The sequence below is a fragment of the Dermacentor andersoni genome, chromosome 8 (assembly GCF_023375885.2).
Source record: "Dermacentor andersoni chromosome 8, qqDerAnde1_hic_scaffold, whole genome shotgun sequence".
Taxonomy (NCBI): Eukaryota; Metazoa; Arthropoda; class Arachnida; order Ixodida; family Ixodidae; genus Dermacentor; species Dermacentor andersoni.
Genome location: NC_092821.1, coordinates 83,214,061 through 83,234,704, shown reverse-complemented (window position 1 = coordinate 83,234,704; position 20,644 = coordinate 83,214,061).

The following is a 20,644-nucleotide window of genomic DNA, read 5'->3' as shown; positions in this document are numbered from 1 at the left end:
CAGAGGCCAGTTTCGTGTGGTACAGAGCATTTGGCACACTTTAGCCACCTTGAAGTTCTGCACTCAGCGGCATGGTGCTTCTTTTTCGCACACTTGTAACAGCGCCTCTCTCTTGACATCACTCCCTTCTTCTTGTCTATGGGTACGGGGGCAACACAGTTCGCTGGTTGATGTCCTTCTTCATCACAAAATGCGCATTGCGCCTCGCCGTCAGTTACGGCGAGAAGAGATGCCGATGGGTTTTGAGGACGAACGTCTTCTTTGATTGGTGCTTTCTGTCTGATAGCGGCGTCCTGGTACAGATGGCGTAATGCACTCTGGGCTCTCTCTCTGCTCTCAGCCTCCTCCCTCATGAAATCGAGGAAACCGAGAAGCTCTTCAATGGGGGTTTCAGTTGAGGCGACCTTCCGTCGGAAGTACTCCAAGCAAAGCTCGCTTGGGATGCTTTTACGAAGAACGGTGAGAAGCAGCGCACCGTAGGTGCTCGAAGATACTCCCAGCGCCTCTAGACTTCGGACTCCGGAGCGGATTTTCTCGTAGAGGGTCCTCAGCCTTTCGATGTCCTGCAGATTGTGCACTGGGCGGACGTCAAGCAAGTGCGACATGTGGTCCTCAATTATGACGTCCTCCTTCCCAAATTTCTCAATAAAGGTCTCCACCACGATATCACAATTTCGATCTCTCATCGGCAACCCCTCTATGGCAGCGGTGGCCTTTCCAGTTAAGTAACTTGTTAAGTATTGAAACTTGGCTATTGCAGGCCGGGTGTTGTTCTTGTGAATTGTTGATTCAAATTGATTCCAAAATTTCTGCCACGAACGCAGGTGCCCGCTGAATTTTGCATTTTCCAACTTCGGTAATTTGGTTGTTGCTGATAGTGGCTGGAATGCCGCAGGTGGGACGGAACCAATGTGGTATGCTTCCTGCTCTGGCGTGTTGCCTGTCACTGACCGAGTTGTCAACCGGCTCTCGTTGGCTGTCTGACTCCTGAGAGCTCTCTTGATCTTTGTTTTGAGGGAGCAGATCTTCTCGGTGTATGCAGCGCAAGCTTCTAATTTTGCATCTAATTCTTCAAGATATATCTTCTTTTCGATGCTCTCGTTAACAGATTTTAATTCATATGCATGTTCAAGTACAAGGCCGAGGTGTTCCTCAAGCTCACTGACTTGGATGGTTGGCGAATGTAGTAGGTCGCTGGCCGCTGCGATGATTTTCTCGATTGCTTGTCGCAGTTCAGCTTGCTTCTTCTGTAGTCGTTCCATGGCGCTTTCGATGTCAGTAGGCGAAGTACTCCCGGGTTTCGGCACCAAAAAGTGTGAATGAATGCTTGCGCCGCTGGGCTTACTCTAATTGCTGTCGCTCTTGGGCGACTCCGCTAACTTTTGCTGCGCGTTAACTAAGCTGGATGGCATCGGTCGTGCACGCTGGAGCCTCGAAGGAAAGAACTTCACTCGTTGGGATCCGTTTCGAGACTGGTTTACTTACAAAAGATAGATCGAAGAAAGGAGAAAGGAAAGAGAAGAAACACAATGTCCACGTTCTCTGTTGGCCGCACCGACGCCTTCGTCCCTGTCGAGGGCGCTGGCGTCTCGCACTCAGTAAGCGGTTCGCCGAAAAGCCGGTGGAACGGATCAGCTTGGGTAGAGGTGCCGGCCGGGTCGTGGTGCAGTGGTGCCCCCCTCGTCCTTTCGCCGGCTCCCTCTCTCTCTTGCTTCGTCGGGCCCCCAACCACGGGAGCAAGAATGTTTGACAGTCATTTGCGACTTTCTACAAACATGGCTTCATCAATTAACAAGGAAGTGCTGTGCTGTTGCTGTGCGCAACGCAAATATATTCTTGATGCAGCGAATTGCGATAATTGTCGATGAATACAGACATTCATAACTAATGCATTCAGCATTTGGCTCAGGGGTAATTGAAACATTCAAGATACTGGTGACATCTCATCCAATGACAGTCGGTTCTTGCATTAAAATCTCGTTGCATGATTGCTAGGTGTCATTTTTGTTAGAATTTTCTATTACTTCAAGAGGGGGGCGATCTACGTCTGGTTCACCAATCTGGGTTGCCCTACTTTTATTGCATAACTCTTCTCGATTGGCATAGTAATATACATAGGCTTGGCTGTTTTCAGTTCCCTCCCACTTGTTTTCTAAATTGTAGTAAAGGAGGGATGAATCATTTTTATTTTTAAATATTTCTCATGTGATAGCGAAACGGGTTCTATTTATTTAAATCTACTGCAACACTGGTCGCGATTTTATTTGACTGAAAGGACAAGAGCATCATTATCTTTGTCAGCAGCAAGAAAGGAACCAGGCGGAATAATAGCAATATTGATGCATTCTAAACACATTTCTTTCCTGCTACAGCCTCTAAAGTTGCTTTGGCCTGCAAAAAAAATATTTTGACGGAACACAGGTAAAAAACATTGTGTTTGCTTCAAGATCAAGCACACCCATCTAGCACACATATAAGTCTATTGTACTTAACAAAGTACACCACCATTCATTTTCTTGCGGTGGTATATATATGTAATGTATATGGACTGTCATAGGCGTTCATCGTATACATCCTTCTTTTCTAAAAGTTACCTAAAAATTTTAGCTACGAGAAGCGTATGCTATGCTTGAAAAAAAGTGTAGAGCATATATAGCAAAATGCATGTAGAGCGGCAACTGCAGTGCTCATCACTTTTCCAAGTTTGGCGATTAATAGATGAAACACATAATGTAGCTGACAAAAAAATTCAGTGCGGGCGTCTTCGGGGAAACATTCTTAGTAAACTGGCGTACCAAGGAACACTGCGAGTTTTGTCTTTAAGTATTAGAAATAAAAATGGCACTTGACTTTTAAAAGAACGCTTGGCGTTAATGGGTCAATGTAGGAACCATTGCAGATGGTGGTAGTTTTTGTGCCTCTAGTATACTTTTTGTATCACTGGACCAGACGCTGCTTTTTTGGGGTATGAGCCATTGCAACGAGCCACTCGAGGCTTTCGCTTTGATGAGAAGAGATAGTCAGGACCCCTGTGGCTATCTTCAGAAAACGCGTAGTTATGGCGTACCATCTCACGCAAAAATGATGTGGCGAATACTCACAGCCAGTAACGTTTTTAGTCAGAAGTACCGTGGCAAAAATAATAAATGCACTTCTTATTGTTGCCATTAGCATTTCGCGCACGTTCACAAAGCCGCACCAGAATGAAAAACCGAAAAACCATGTGCGTTCTAATTTCGCTGTAAAAGGCAACAGCAAATACAGGCATCTCACTCAAGCGACATCTACGAAGCATACTTTTTTGTGCTAGACAGATGACTCCAGTGCTTTCTTTAAAGGGAAGCTGTGCAAATGGCCTTATGTTATAGAGCAATATGCTTTCATCGGCCCGCATACAGCTGGAATAGGCTTGAATAGCTATATTGTTCTAACAAACTTTACAGCGTACATAATAAATATGTTTTCTTTTTAACTAGAAATCACTTCTTTATTTTAGTAGAGTGATAGGTACCACTTACAAATTTCTCCCAAGAAGCATATCAACGCCATCCTTAGATAATATTAGTTTCACCAATGATGCTTCTTGAACACACGTTAAAGGTGTGTTTGAAAATCTAACAGTTTTGAAATCAAAAGTTAACAAGAGTTAAAAAAATCTTCGTGGCAGACCCCACTTGAGTACACCTTGATTTAATTTGTTCAAATATTTGGTCAATGCCTTCAGATAAAATCAAAACGCAAACGTGAATACGTATACGTAACGAATGTTTACTACATAGGCGTTAAACATTTTTTACTAGGTAACATAGTGCAGTACATTGGAAGAAGACGGCGAGTTACGTCTCATCCACTTCCAACACGATCATACTCTCACACCCACTTTGAGAAAATCAACAAAAGTTGTCCAAGAAGCAAATTTGTAATTCCGTTTTCTTTGTAAAAACGGCTGTGTCGCCACTGACGTGGAAATTTAGGGGGAAGTCAATGGCACTTCGCTTGAAAGTTGGAAACAATAATCTTCACGCACCGAAATTCTTTTAAATGACGTGCCTACGGAAATAAATAGCTTCAATAATTAAATTGGAAGATACACATTAATGGGGTTAGTATACAAGTTGATGCGTGGAACTGAAGGTGATGCGTGAGGAAAAAGAAGCACTGTTGAAGATACGAGGCAGACACAGGCAATATTTTTTGCTCAGCGGGATATGCTTATGTGCGTAACTGTCCTATTTTTGGCGAGATAAGGTATTTTTGTTGTGGTTTGGCAGATATGTTACAGCGAAACGTGACACGTTAGGAACATTGCGCGTGTACTTCGTAAATCGCGTATTGCTGCGGCGTTTACCACCGTTAACTGTAATAGCCGCCCTAACCGTGATTAAGTTTCAATATGGCAGTTGCCACGAAGCGTAGACTGCCTAATTTGATCTGAATTCGCGCTTGCTACTGTCTATCTGCCCTCACAGTGACAAACACTCATCGAGAAGCAAAGAGTGAGACAGTTATACACGTCAAAACACACGCCGAACAGATGAGGGTAGGAATAATGAGAGCATTCGTCCTTACTACATGCTAAAGAGGTAGCACGGAACCGCTGAAAATGAAACGTAGCTCATTGTGAAAACTCCAAAATATTTGTCGAGTGAATCATTCAATGGTGGAGCTCACGTCAATAGGATGGTGGTGTGATCGTGCGTTGACCCTGCGGAAGTAGTCGTTCACGGAGAACGCGACAATGCTAGACGACTCAACGCCCTTGCCAGAGCAGGTTCCAACTGCGATGATGCACGACAAACAGTTGGACACCGTAAACTGTGTTTGGGAAATTTGCAAGGCGATGTCTCTTCAAACGGCACCACTGTGCATTTCTGTTTTCTGAATTTCTGAATCACCTATGTCCACTTATCTTTTCGCACTGATCTCGGGGAGACTAGAATAAAGAGCTAAACGGCAGAAGGCGCCCTTCTGGAACACCAACGTGTTTCATTTGTGTGTTTCATTTTACGTTGTTCGTAGTGACGTGCGTTTGTTTGGACCAAGCAAGTGAAAGGCCTGCAAGCCTCCGTATTCGCTCAAGATGTCGCCCATCTCCTAACACTGGACGGAATCGCGGCCACGGTGGCCGCATTTCGTTGGGCGCGAAATGCGAAAACACCCGTGTACTTAGATTTAGGTGCACGTCTAAGAACCCCAGGTGGTCGAAATTTCCGGAGTCCTCCACTACGGCGTGTCACGTAATCAGAAGGTGGTTTCGGCACGCGAAGCCCCATAGTTTAATTTTAATCATACAGTCGTTCTTGCAAGCCATTATCATGTAATTTTTTATACTTTACAACACTCAAGAACGTTGAAGTTTAGTTTCGTACAGGCGTGTGAGGTGGTACGGTCTGGGTGCAGTGATGTCGGCGCCGGAATGTCATGCGGGGATTTGTAGAAGGCACACGCGTCCTGTTGTTGGCACCGTGGTGACCGGCGCTCTTGCGGTTTGGTTGCCAGCCTGATTGTTCGTCGCGAGAGCGAGGGCTAACGATTACGCTATGTGGTGACAACAGAAGGTGTACGCGACCTTGCAGGATCAAGTGATGACGCGCCTGTGGTCGTATAACCAGTTCTGGTGACCTGCAGAAGAAAGTGGATGTGTGAAGTGACATACGGGTTGTCTGCCTGCACGGTCGGCATCCCATATACCGACTGAGCCATTTCTGTGAGACAAGGCGTGGTATCTTAAGCCATTGCCTTTGTGAGAAGAGCCTCGCTTGTTGTGTGCGCTGCGTCTGATGTTGGCCATTCAGTCCAGCGGCTGCCTGCGCTCTGGGTGAAGCTAGGCGATGCTGTTCAGGATTGACGGCGCTAGGACGCCAAGCCGTGGTGATCCGGGATTTCTACGCTCTCAGATGGTGGTGCACCAACGGCACAGCCGGAGTCGCAAAATTGGACGGCGTACGCTGCGTTGTTTGAGAAGCGAGTCATCATCATCATCATCATCATCATCAGCCTGGTTATGCCCACTGCAGTGCAAAGGCCTCTCCTATACTTCTCCACGTACCCCGGTCATGTACTAATTGTGGCCATGTTGTCCCTGCAAAGTTCTTTATCTCATCCGCCCACCTAACTTTCTGCCGCCCTCTGCTACGCTTTCCTTCCCTTGGAAGCCATTCCGTAACTCTTAATGACCATCGGTTATCTTCCCTCCTCATTACGTGTCCTGCCCATGCCCATTTCGTTTTCTTGATTTAAACTAAGATATCATTAACTCGCGTTTTCTCCCTCACCCAATCTGCTCAACAAAATGCTTTCCTTCCCTTGGAAGCCATTCCGTAACTCTTAATGACCATCGGTTATCTTCCCTCCTCATTACGTGTCCTGCCCATGCCCATTTCTTTTTCTTGATTTCAACTAAGATATCATTAACTCGCGTTTTCTCCCTCACCCAATCTGCTCAACAAAATGCTTTCCTTCCCTTGGAAGCCATTCCGTAACTCTTAATGACCATCGGTTATCTTCCCTCCTCATTACGTGTCCTGCCCATGCCCATTTCTTTTTCTTGATTTCAACTAAGATATCATTAACTCGCGTTTTCTCCCTCACCCAATCTGCTCAACAAAATAAGCTAGCCGTGAACGGATGCGTCGGGTGTCCGGCGCGCTGAAATACCTCAGGTCGTAGTAAAGGAGTAGGTACTCGGGATCTACAGCTGTGGCGTAGAAGTAGAGCATGCGCCTCGCGTGCAAAAGGACCGTGGTTCGAATCTTGGTGCCGCGCAAATTTCCAACGGATTAAAAAAAATCCCCGTGTTGATAAAATTGCATAAACAGGCCTGGAGGGCGGCCTGATCCCGGTGACCAGAACCGGGTAACGCAGTCCCTCACCAGCGCAGGATTGGCCACCCTGGTGCAGTACTTCGCCACAACCTCCTATATGAATACAACATGACCGGGGTAGCTGAAGAAGTATGGGACAGGCCTTTGCCCTGCAGTGGGCGTAACCAGGCTGATGATGATGATGCTCGGAGAAAGAAAGGGCAGGTGCACGGCCACGTAAAGTTACAGGGCCTAACAGTTGAGTTGAATACTCAAAAGGGATGTCAAAGCTCGACCCAGACAAACCAGCGGACGACGTGTTCGTGATGGTAACGGGGAAGCGGTGGGTTGAACGGTGAAATCGACTGACCTGCCATCACGGCATTGTCAGGAAAAAGGCGAATCAGATGCGCAGATTGTGGGTGGCTGATTGGTTAGAGAGGTTGATCTTTATTATATAGAGGCTATTAACAGCGGTTGACTGCCAGCAGACTGTACACCGCCGGTGTTGTAGCCGTTCGGGCGCGGTAAGTTGCTAGCTTGTCCTTATCTCGTGGCACTTACCTACAACGTTGGATCAGCCAGTGCGCCGGTGGTTAAAGTTGAAAGGGCGTGAAAGCCTAAATGAAAAACTACGTAGGGGTTGACGTACAATTTTTTGGTAATGAGGAAATAGACTTGCGGGGCAGAGCTTGAATTAAATGACTTATAGTTACATTTAAACTACACAGCGGCCTTAAAATGATTTCCAAAACGCGAGCACATATTTTTTTAGCAATGGAATTAGACTCAGGAAATTAACGTGGTGTTCTTCTTGTGTCACAGAGATAATCGCAACTGGCCATGTAGATATCCCTGTGGCTTGAAGTCTACCCTTACAAAAATTGTTGATATGTTATTAAAATGTTATTGTTCAACAAATCTTATTGAAAGCACACTGAGAAATTGTTGAAACATTATTGTGGAATTTCTTGACACGTGTTGATAACTGGCCAACGACATTTTGTCGAAACCTCAATGAGGCCTTTCAATTTGAAAGATCATTCGTGTATTGTTGAAACTATGATGTATTTCACGGTTGCAAGCCGATAGAAGCATTGTTGAAGATGTGTTCAGTCTCACAACTGAAAGCGCGTTGAACTATTAGTCAAATGTGTTGTTTGTCGATACTGAAAGTCCATTGACGCATTTTTGAAGACGTGTTGAGTTTCAACATTGAAAGTCAACCGAAATATGGTTGCAGCTGTTTTGGACGTCAACACTCAGATTATATTGAAATCCCTTTATGCCCCCAATGTGTATTTCCCAGTGTTAAAAACTTCACTTTTCTTAAAATACTGCTGAGCTATGTTGTGTTGCATATAAGTATCTTTTGATGTCACGTTGATATGTTTGTTGTGAGAGGATAGAGGAAATTGAAATACAGATGCTTCTGTATTGCAGCCCTCCACCACCCTGGACTCAAAAGCATAATTCAAGATCGTTGGTAACAAACCATATTGTAAAGCTGCTAGCAGTATTGTTATGCCAGTTTTTAAATTATCAAAGTGAATGGTCCTTCACGAAAACAAGACTGCTGAAGTGATGCACACAGAAACCGTTTTTCTAGCCGAAGTGTTTATTCGAAACCAAAGATCTGTGTAAATGTACAACCATCTGTAGTCTGAGAACAACAGAAACTATGAAGGCTGCATGTGAAGGCTGCAAAAACAAAAAGCCAGAACAAGTTTTTAGAAGAAACTTCCACATGCAAGGCTGTGGCATACAGTACGTTCTCATTGTAAGGAAATTGCTTTATGCGTTTGTCTTGTTTTATTCCAACTTCCTGCGGGTACTGCTTCACAGCATCACCATTTATGTTTATTTAAAGTGGCACAGGACTACACTAAGTTTCAAATACAGAAAAGGGCAAAGAATAGCATGAAAACTTTACCAATATCGTCAATGTCGAATATATGTACTTTGCTTGCTTAGAAACAATGTGGCGAAAAAACTTCAAGTCATTCATGAAGAAACCTGCACTACTGACAACTAAAATTATTTCTTGTAACTTTCATAATTAGAGTGTGCAGTAGATTGAAGCAGAAATGCGCTTTTTCGAAACAAAGTGTTGCCTGGCATCACAATGGAGGTCCTGCAACCTTCTGGGACGTATTGAAAATATTGATATTGTGCTGTCGTCCCTTGGGTTTCTCCATAACAGATATTTCACTTACCTCCTTGTTGGCTGTCATTGCAGTACTTTCGAACTGTTGCCACTTTACCTAGTTTACCATAAAACAAGTTTTTGTAAGTTTCATTACACAAAAAATTATGCTGCTTTATTCTGTTTTGGATAAAATTAGTTAACCGTTTTTTTCAGGAAAAGTCACGGTGAAGAACTTTTATCTGCAATAAAATATTAGGGATGTGCTAATAGTGAGTTTTGAGACAGAACTGAATAATACCGTAAGTGAATCGAATATTGGATAGCTTCAGAATAATGAACAGCTGGTATCACAATGTAAAATCGCGTTCACATCCTAGTATTCTTAAAGTTAGCAAGTTTTAGTCATTGCATACTATATTATGAAGAGCTCTTTATTAAGGAAAGACACTCCTGGAAACAACTTTTTTTATTACTCGTATTAGAGGTTTCAAAATCCACTCAAATATAGAGTTTTCTATGCAACTTTCAAGAATGGCACTACTTCTTGAGCACCTCTGTTAGATTTATGTGATACAGATTGGTAAAGTATAGTCATCTTTATGACACTTTTTTATGCAATAAATGTTCACGGAAGCATTGTGCTGTAGCTTGTTTAGCTCTTTGTAGATCGCAAAGTGCCGATATCTAGCCAAACAATGCGTACAATTTCTAAAACTATGCGAAAAAGTCAGAACATTTCAACAAATTTTTTTCTAAGTTGTCTGAAATATGAGCATGTACTTTCGCAAATTAATACTTAGAGATATTGCAATTTCAAGTAGATATTGGTACTCTACCTGTCTCAAAAAGTAGGTATGCCAAATTTCCTTATTATAAGACAATTGTAAGTGTACAAGGTTATTTTCATGTGATTGTGAAAAAATTACTTGATGTGTCCAAATTTTTTCGTAGTTCCAGCAACTGTACACGCTGTTTGAATAGATATCGGCACTTCGCGGTCTACAAAGTCCTAAAGAAGCTACAGCACAAAGCGTTTTGCAAACATTTATCACATTACAAAGTTCCTGCAAAATCCTACGGTTCTGCTATTTTGTAGGACTTAACTCAAGAACTATAGCAGCTACACAGAAACTAATGTCATACTTGAAATTTGATTGAAACGCTCCATACGTAGATGGATTTTCAAATCTCTAGTACAACTAATAAAGAAATGTTTTTCGAGCACAAATGGAGCCGCAAAATGTTTCTTCCATGCACAGGACCCTTCAGTAAGCATGAATGATGCTTACAACCTCTAAAGTACAGCTACTTAAGTAGCCTAGCTATTTGTAGAAGTTTTCATGTTTTATGTCTATGCTATGTTCTTGGAGGTGAAAATTCACCTTACTTTCAACCAAATTGGCGTTTTGAATAATTCGAAGACAATTTCATTTACACACAGTGACCATTTAAAGACCGAATCAGACAATATTCAAATAATACGTTATTCGAAAGTTTCGAGTATTTGCACACCACTAAAAATACATATCTCCTAAGTTGCAGAGAAATATTTTTCCCCGAAATGTGATTCTCAATGTGCTAAACAAGAGCGACGGGAAAGCTCGTTCTTCTTTTAAATAGACAGTAGTCGCCAAGGGCCTATTCAGTGCTGCTCAATTTGTTTAAACATGTGGGGAAAAATTACATAAATATGTATTTTTTCATATCTTAAAATACAAATTGATAAAGTACACGTTAATAAATTCGTTAGGTGCTTAGATCGTATAAGCATTCACTAAACATGGTACTGCTCATATTGATGCTGGCAACCCTGTCCCTGTTGTTTCGTTGACTGAAACAACCAAAGAAAAATGCCACACAACGCATGTTCCCTCTGCTGCAGATGTTCCCTTTGGCATCACATGGTCCTCCTTCAAGATAGGAGCAACTTTAATTCAATGTGGTTGGTTAAAATTGGTGAAACCTCTGTTTCGCATTACAGAGCCTTGAGAGCCGTTTTTTAAATTTATTTATTTACAATACCCCTAAGGGCCCTCGAAGGAGGGTATTACATGGGGGGGGGGGGGGCTACAAGAAAAAACACAAGTGCACATTCAGGTAAAGCCGTTTTGATTCCGATAATTTGGTGAACGTGCTGCTCCTCGTAGTGAGCAGTAAGCACACTTGAGCACAGCTTCTCCGCAATTCGTGTCTCAGAATAACACTTTCAGGGTACTTAAAACATGTCCTCCATGCAACTAGATTTGGAGCGTGATTCAGAGAGAACTCTTCACTACATTGACAGCCAAGTAGCACTACTAATGCGCAAATGGAATTAATTTCATCTGGTGGAGCCACCAAAAACCTCTGGCATTGCAGGGAGGTCTTGAATTTTAGAAGCATTTGAGTATGGTGGTACTAGGCACTTAACATCACTGGAACAGTCATTCCAAATGGTAGGCAATTGTAGCACACAACTGCACACACAGGCTACTTGAAAGTAATTAGTTATGCCAAAGGCAAGTTGCTAATTTAAGATACAAAATGTGAATGTAAAAATGCAGCGGGAAAGCATGTATAGGACTTGCCTATAACAGTGCAAGAGCCTCTTTTGCCCCTTGGATTTATTTCCAAAGAATAAATGGCCCAGTAGCTCCTCCTCTGTGAACATACGGTGAAGCAAGGCACTTGAAATCTTTCCTGGTCCCCCATTGCAGGCCATAGTAACCTGGACCAGGATAACCTCCTCAATGAGCACTCCTCCAACCTATGTGAACCCGAATGCTTAAGTAAATGTTAGCAAAGCAGTTTTAAGCCTTCCGAGCACACTTACACGACAGCCCTACTGCAAATATATTACAATAACAGTGCCTATCGCTGATCTAGATTGCTAAACTTACTTGACTTCTTACTAGGCTCTTATGGTGTCTGCAAGCCACGTGTATCAGAAAACCAAAGATTTATCCAGTATCAACAGGAAAAATAATAAGTGAACCAATGTATCCGAACCATATATTATTATTTAATGCGATCAGCATTCTTAGGATACTTCATATTTTCGGGTGTTTGTCTCTGTTTTCCCACCCATTTGTGTCAATGCGTAGTCCATGGTCTAATGGGAAGAGATCGGGCTGCAATGTTCAGGGAAGCGGGTTCATAATCAACCGTCGGATCAGCTTGGGTCACTTGTTATGTGATCATGGTCATGTGCCGCTCTTCAATGACTCTCTTTCATGCCATCTTGGGCAACTGCTGCTGCTTGTGTTGGCAAGCAGCATTAGGAGTTCGAAGAGGGACGTGAGCGTCGATCGCTACTAAGATTACCACTAGACATCGAGTTTGTTTGCTGTGCTACAGAAGTAATATGCGAGATTCTACTCTGCTGTACGAAATGTAGAATTAAATTAATAAACTCGAAAAGCACAGGCTGCACAAGGTCATGGAGGGTAGTCAGAAGTTTGTGGACAGTCAGTTGATGTCCAAGTGAGGCACCTCGAGGGGGACTCGGTCATTTGCTCTACGTGCGTCATCATGCCCTCATACATTATATCACAGTTCTGTCTTGCTAGGGCTATTGTCCTAAGAATAGTCATCACATATCACCACTAAAAAAATATAAGTAGGGCCTAATGTCCACTGTTTATTAAATCTTTATGAAGAATACTTCGAGCATGAGTTTTTGCAGAGATAATGAATGCTCCAGCATAAACGAGCAGTAAAGAAAAATTAATTCAATTAAGTTGTGGGGTTTCACGTGCCAAAATACCAATCTGATATTGAAGCACGCTATAGTGCAAAACCCCGGATTAAATTACGGTTGTTTGATCATGTGACGATCATGCGGCGCTGTGCTAACGCTTATAAGCAACCACGGCTTGAAAGCACTAAATAGAAAAAAAATTCAGATGAATCTTCAAAAGAACGTCCTACAATTCAAGAGATTCACTCATACCGTAACAAGAGGCTGAGTAAACTGCAAAACGTGTAAGAGGAAAGATTCGTGGCACTGCTGCCTTGAAGTTGGCACACAAGCTTAGTGAGGTCATGGAATTTGATGGTGTCTGTTCACTTATAGCTATTTTTTTACAAATAAATGTTTTCTTCATTGTATTGCAAAAAAGCCAAAACCCAAATTGAAAAGCGTCAGGAACTTTTACTGAACCAAAACGACCGAAATTTGTAAATATACTTGAAATACAGAATGTGACAATGAGGTGTAAGCACCAAGATTTTGTTGCGATACTCAGAAAATTGAACTCCAAGCGTTATTTTCTCGAATAATTATCCAACTGCCAGGAAGTTATCAGAAATAGATATTTAAAACGATGCTTTTTTATTTTAAATTGATTTAGGGTGTTAGTAATGTCCCCTTCACGCAAAACGAGGAATGCACTAGGCTACGTAAAGGATATCATGAATCACTGGATCTCATTAGGGTAGGATTGTCAGTGCAGCAGAGGGCATGCACTGGCTCCTCCAGAAGGATCGCTGCCCCCTCCTCTCATACCGCTAGCAGTGCTCTACTGTATGACATAGGTCATAATACCTTCATTCTGGTAAAACTAGAAACATGTGCACTCATGTAGACCACTAAGTTCCATACTAAGTTTCTGAACGCCCCTCTTATATCAGGCATATACACTGATAAAGGCACATTCTACGTTTAATACGTTCACAAGTGACGCTTAAATTCACTCCCAGTCCCGGTGCAGTTTCAAAATCTTTCAGCTGTGTGCTTAAAGGCACTGTGTCTCCTACTGAAGGCATTCTGCACCAATTAATCACTCGAGGAAATGCTTGCAGTTGCATCAGCAATGTTTTTCTTCTGCTCCCTGCAATACACTTAACGGCATCACTGCATTTGATCATGGTGACGCTACAGAATGAATGGCCGAAGAATTCACCTTTTGCGTCCCGGCTGGGGTGTCTCGAAGCTCATTCTGAATCTGAAAAAAGATGTCAGTATTAAAATGTGAAGCCACGACGCACAAAAAGCAACGATCAGAAGAACTACGTGGATCATTAGGCTGAGATGAATGGACGGATATAAGTGACTAGTCATTGAAAACACTAAAGTGGGGCTGCTCTTGCCAAACGCAGCGTGAGCTGGTCTGATAATTTATTTATAACTCCTCTCCTTATTTTAAAAATTATTTCTGCTCATCTACTTAAGTGCTCTCCTTTATATAACGCAACAATATATTTTATAACGTAACAATATAAAGGCACCTTCTTTATATTAAACCACAGTGTTGAGTTCTTTTGCTTCCCTGATGCTACTGAAGTTTTGCTTACTCTCAACCAAAGTATTTCACAGAACCGCTCCACCGAGAAAGCATTGTTCCAAGCTTGTGGTAAAGCGTCATTTAGTTCACAAGGATATGCTCCCTTTTCAATCTATTCTATTTACAGTGCTCGAATTCAAAGCAAAAATATCTTTTTGACGTAACTTAGCCACTTCTGTGGTCACAACAAACTTTGCTAATTATTGACGTTTATGTTGCCAATAACGCACACATGCCACCTGGAAACACAGTGGGACACCACAGATATGCACAGGCATCTCGATCCTTTACTGATTTTAAAACTTTGGTGAATCAATAAGTTACTGAAGTGCGGAAAGGTAAAATTTCGCGCTGTTACATTATTTTGAATATTCTGTCCGAGTAAAGTAGGACCTATAGTGCCATGGAATCTGCCTTTCCGTGAGTGCAATATGCGCAACGCGAAGCCGTTTGCGAGAAGCACTCGATGGCGTCGAACGGAGAAGATGAAAAAAGAAAGTTTAATGCGCAAGAACTATAGAAAACGACACACACACTGTTGGCAAAGGCGCATAACTAGATTTCGCAGCACTCGGGGGCAACACCCCTCTTCTATCTAAAATTTCACATAGAATACCAAGTGCAACCATGAAATTGTTTATTACTATCGCACCATAGCCTCCTATATTATTATAATTATTATATCCTATTATCTTATTATTATTATAACAAACCGTTGTATATTTGTATAACTTTCTATAATCGTTTGCTCTTTATACTGTGTAAAATTTTTTTCGCTTACCCAATGGCCATTCTGGGGGCCTGTAAGGTATTTTGAATAAATAAATAAATAAATATGTTTTCTCTTAGCGCGCAAGTCAACCGCATGGCGTGTCAGCGGCCTTGTAGCAACGCGGGCGCACTCGATCCTGAAGCTAGCAGCACACAGAACATATTTTCGCCGATCCCTCCGCCTCTCGTTGCTACAAGTCCACTCACCCGCCACGTACTAGACAGCGTGGCACAAACGAAATATCTTTGATTACAGTACTTGATTACATTATTAAGCCTAACTCAAACGGTGCCCGAACACTATACCACAAATCGTGGCGTATAACATGCCCCGTTTTAGCTGGCACCACATCGCTTCCTTACGTCAACACTAGCGAACTGTGAAGTTAAGCCTGGAAAAAGAAAGTCCATGTTCAATACCACATGTCTACTTCTGTATAACCAATTCTCGCAACGGAAGGATACTACTAGGAATAAAAGCTAGAAAAGTGGCGTGCTGTACAGGTAACAAGCGCTGTACGCATTTCCACGCTTTTTTTCCCCGCGTTGCAATGGATGGAACAAGAGTAATTCCAAACACTCACTCACCTTTGATGTCGTTGAGTCGGAGGCGATTATTGTGATCTTCGAGGCAACAAGCCCATAACAAGCGAGCAACACGCAGGAGTATTCCAAAGAAGTCACAGCGAAGCACGCAAAGAATGCAGAAAATGTAGAAAGCCCTCAAGCAAACCGCGCGCACAAACTCCCAGAATGTTCCGGAGCATGAATAGCGCCAACGCGCAATCATAGATCATACACGCCTACAAGTACACGCTCATGTCATTCTGAATTGTAATACTGAATAACAATTTTTGTAATATATTGTTAGTGCTTAAAAATTTCGGCGATTTCCAAGTGCATGAAAGTTTTCTGGTTGTCTTTCTTGATGAATTGCTTTCTTTATCGCTGCAACGCAGTGCACTGGCCGGAGCTAATCGAGTGCGCGGGAATTGGCGTGAAATTCAAACGTCGCAAACGCCGCGCCATGTGTGCGCGCACAGGTTTCATCGTTTGGATTAAAAAAAAAACTAATGCTTGCAGCAAACACGCGAACTGAACTATTGACCAGAAAAGTACAGAACCGCAGACGGCCTGTCGTGCAACTCTATAAACATTTGTGCGTGTGCTTCTGAAATTGAATTATGGGGTTTTACATGCCAAACCCACTTTCTGATTATGAGGCACGCCGTAGGGGAGGGCTCTACAAATTTAGACCACCTGGGTTTCTTTAACGTGAACCTAAATCTAAGTACACGGGCGTTTTCGCATTTCGCCCCCATCAAAATGCAGCCGCCGTGGCCGGGATTCGATCCCGCGACCTCGTGCTCAGCAGCCCAACACCATAGCCACTGAACAACCACGGCGGGTGTATGCGTGTGCTTCTGCTCTATACGATATGTCAGAGGAGAACTATAGCAGCGCAGATTATGCTTGGTGGCCAAGCAGATTTCGAGCACATTAGGCAGCAGCCCGTCTATGTCACAGAAAAGACTTTGGCATCCATGTAAAATATGAGCATCACGTCGTAGATATCGGCCAAATTTTTGTTTCGTTCTACTGTGTGCTAAGGGGTAACACCTCAGCGAAACGCACTCTTTAAAAACGATGTTCACTGATTTGTCCACCACATCCGCCGTGGTGGTGTAGTGGCTGAGGTGTTGCGCTACTAACACGAGGGCGCGGGGTCCAATGACGGCCACGGCGGCTGCATTTCAATGGGCGGTGAAATGCAAAAACTCCCGTGTAACACGCGTTCGGTACATGGTAAAGAACCAGAGGTGTTCATAATAATTCCGGAGTCCCCATAATCAAAGCGTGGTTTTGGCATGTGAAACCCCCAGACTTTAATTTTGTTAACTTTCTCTGCCATCGCGCCCATATTTACCATGGAGGCAATGCCGTTTGCTAACACACAGCCAGGGTACTGGCCACTTACAATAGACGCGGATGGGACGCCGCCGAAATGTCCTTTTGTACGTGGACAGTTTGAGAGCACTGCAGTCACGGCGTGCCACTGGGTATATCACAGGTATTTCTTATATCTCGCGTGCATCCGCAGTAAGCTGAAAAACACTAATACTTAATACATAGAAAGTTAGGAATTGTCTAATCGGACGTTTGAAAAGTGCTCTACAACTTTCTAATTCGAATTTCCTGCCTTACTTTGTTACTTCAGAACTTGGCGTATTGACATTGACTTATTTTCTAATTTAAAAAATACAAAAATAGCGTGGCACACTGCATACAAAAGTGAGCAACATGCATTTGGTCGCGTCGTCTTAGAGTGAATCGACATATTTTTAAACTCTGGCTAAACTTAACTGAAACACCCTCTATAAGAAAGAATGTGTGTGAAAAAAGAAAGTAATTTTTCATGACATGCAGCAACTTTTCAAATAATACCTTGTGGCAACAATACGTGCTTCTATCCTCAAGTCATATATATATATATATATATATATATATATATATATATATGTGTGTGTGTGTGTGTGTGTGTGTGTGTGTGTGTGTGTGTGTGTGTGTGTGTGCAGGGTAACTTTCATGTAACTTGAACCACAGATGTATCCAATTGGTCGACAGGGGGCGCCCAACCAGTGAAGTGAAGGGGCCCATCCCTTGCTCCACTCTCAGAAGTGAGGGAGGGGCCAAGTCACGTCACCTGAACTATATGCATAACTACATGGTGGGCAGGGGGCCATTGTCCCCCTGCCCATCGGTAGATACGTCTATGGTTGGAGCAACTTGAAACACACTTTATATATGCAATGGCCATGAAGTTATCAAAAGAGTATATATGTGCAAGACGAACACATACACATGTGCGTGTGTTTTCATTTATATTTGGAAACTTAATATTGCTCATTAAGACTCAATATTATTCAACAATAAGTTCACAGCATTTAGTCAACTACTTAATTGTTGGTAATTCTCAAGAATGGCTCAATAATACCATTATCATTCAACAATATGTCAATAAAATTTAGTCAACGACTATATTGTTGTGAACTACTCAACATTGGCTCTACAATACTCAATACTATTAAACAATGTGGCAACAGCATTTAGTCAACGACCTTCTTGTTATGAACTACCTAACAACTTTATTGTTGAATTATTACTGTGCACTTTCAATAATTGTTGAGGTAATGTTGAAAAGCTATTGATTCTACAATTCAGCCACAATATGCCAACAACATTTCAATAGTCGTTCTTATAAGGGTAATAAATTAGTCTCTAAAAAGGCAATTTTTGGAATTTAAGGAAATGCATAATTTTCGGGAAGAAAGCCCAATTTCATTTGCTTGAAGCGCCTTTTCTCTAGTTTGATTTTTACCGATTGTCGTTATCTGAGCGTCCGGCAAGCGTAGGAACATTTCTAGGCGTTTGCTGGCGCGCCACGTTTCTTGTTTTGGAGACCAGGCAGGTACTTAGCAGCGCACTAGATGTGCAACGTGTCCAGAAAGAAGACCGAGATAGAAGTCCGGTTTGCGAATGAAGCGCTTCTAAGCTTTCGATCTCGCCACCGTGCCGTCCTTTTCGGAGGACACGTATATGCTTAACTGCGGCGGCGCTAGATGACGCCTACAGTTCTTAGGATAGGCGAAAGGGGAGTCCCGCTGCAGTATACACCGTATGTTTATCTCGTTTCAGCGGTGACAATACGTTGCAGCACTGTGTTAAGGCAAAAGCCTCAGACGGCTCATAGGACGAAAAAGACGGTGCCCAGCGTTACGCCGTCTGGTGCTATAGCACCAAAATTTATAGGTAGTCGTACCCCCGATGTTTGGTGGAAGCCGAACCCACCACCTGTGGTGTTAACGCGCATTTAAGAGCCAGAACCGTTTTTGGGAGTCGAACCCTCGAGATTTGGTGCTAAAAAGGGCGAATTAGGTATCAATTTATTTATAAGAACGCGTGAAGCTGACGCAAATGCTCGTCAGCACAGCATGTGGTGTTAATTATCAGAGTTGCACTCTGTCATAAATAGTAATAAATAATTGGTAATAAAGACTAATTAATTGTTAATTATGACAGAGATGCACTCGAAGAGCACATTGCCGATGATGAGCTCGAAGCAGAATACGTAACTACTGCAGAGTATAACGATCAAGCTATCAACATGCTTGCCGAGATTCGCTGCAAGATCGCCGCTTTGGAACGCGTCGACAGTACGATGAAGTCTGCTCCTCAGAATGCAACCACGGCAGTTCCTGACGCTATGCCCAAATTTCACCCAAGGCTTCTAAATTTTTATTCGCCAACATTTCGAGGCGACATATACGAATGGGCAGCCTTCTGGGAGCAGTTCGTAGAGACTCTTCATTTGAACAACGTCTTGTTGACAACGACGTTTTTTTTTCATTTCAGGCATTATCTTTCGGGGGAATCGGCAGCGGGCATTGCCGGTTTACCGACTTCCGAAGCCTGCCACACAAATGCCATGGAACTTCTCAAAGAACGTTTTCGCGATCGTAAATGATAAAGCAGCACCACCTGTCAGCGCTTCGCAATCTACCTCACGTAAAGCCGGTAAGCGACGCACGAAGCCTCAGACAGCTTTATGACGCCGTACAATTAAATATACGCTGTCTCACGGTATTGAACATACCTACTATAGGTTTTTCAGCAATGCTGATTTATAATTACACAAGGTATTGCCATATGACATCGTTCAAGCATATACGCGAGGAACGAGAAGCCTCTCCTTGGGATAACATGGGTATAATACGAACGTCTCGGAGTGAGGACTGGCAGCTGCAACGTCATAAGCAGAGTTAAATGAGTTGCTCCCGTTCACACGTATTGAGAAAGGCCGAAACAGCGCAATTCATCATCAAGACGATCTGTCGATGACCGTGTTGACAGAACTCGAGGTAGCAGCACTGCTTCTGTACTGTACAGTGCGGCATGCTGCTGGAGCGAGCGTTTTTGTGTCGATCGAAGAAGCATGGCATACGCGCTCTCGACGACAGTATCTCTTGTTTCTAAAAAAGAGAAACCAGGTAAGGACAACCGCTGTTATAGATGCACACCAAGAGGTCACCAGGCTCGGTCTTCTCACACCAAACTCACGTGCTCAGCTTGTTACGGAAGACACACGCCTAATATGTGTGACCCTAACTACACAAAGAAATATGCTACAGCGGAAGGTTTCCCACCAGCGGAGGCTTCTGGTAGCACAGTAGGGATAGTCTCATCGCAATCAGTAATGCTATGCGATAGAGATTCCACAAACGTTTGCTCCAAGACATACATGTGAGTGTACTCGCAGATTTTTCGAGTCTCTGTCGTTAAAAATAACAGGTGAAGATACATCAGAGGGATTCTGAATAAAGGCAGTCAGAGATCATTCATCACAGAAGACTTTACTGTAAAACGGCAGCTACATGTACTGGGAGAAACCCAAATTGCATTCAACACGTTTCCAAATGCTACTAAGGTACTAAATGTTGATGAAGTGCCACTGCGTAGCCAACACTGTTCCGACATCCATATCGTTCAAGCAATAGTGGTTCCAGTTATCTTTCGCGACATTGCTACACCGAAAGCTGATAACATCATTCAGAATTTGAGATTTCAAGGGAAATTTTTTGCTGATGAAAAGAAGTTTC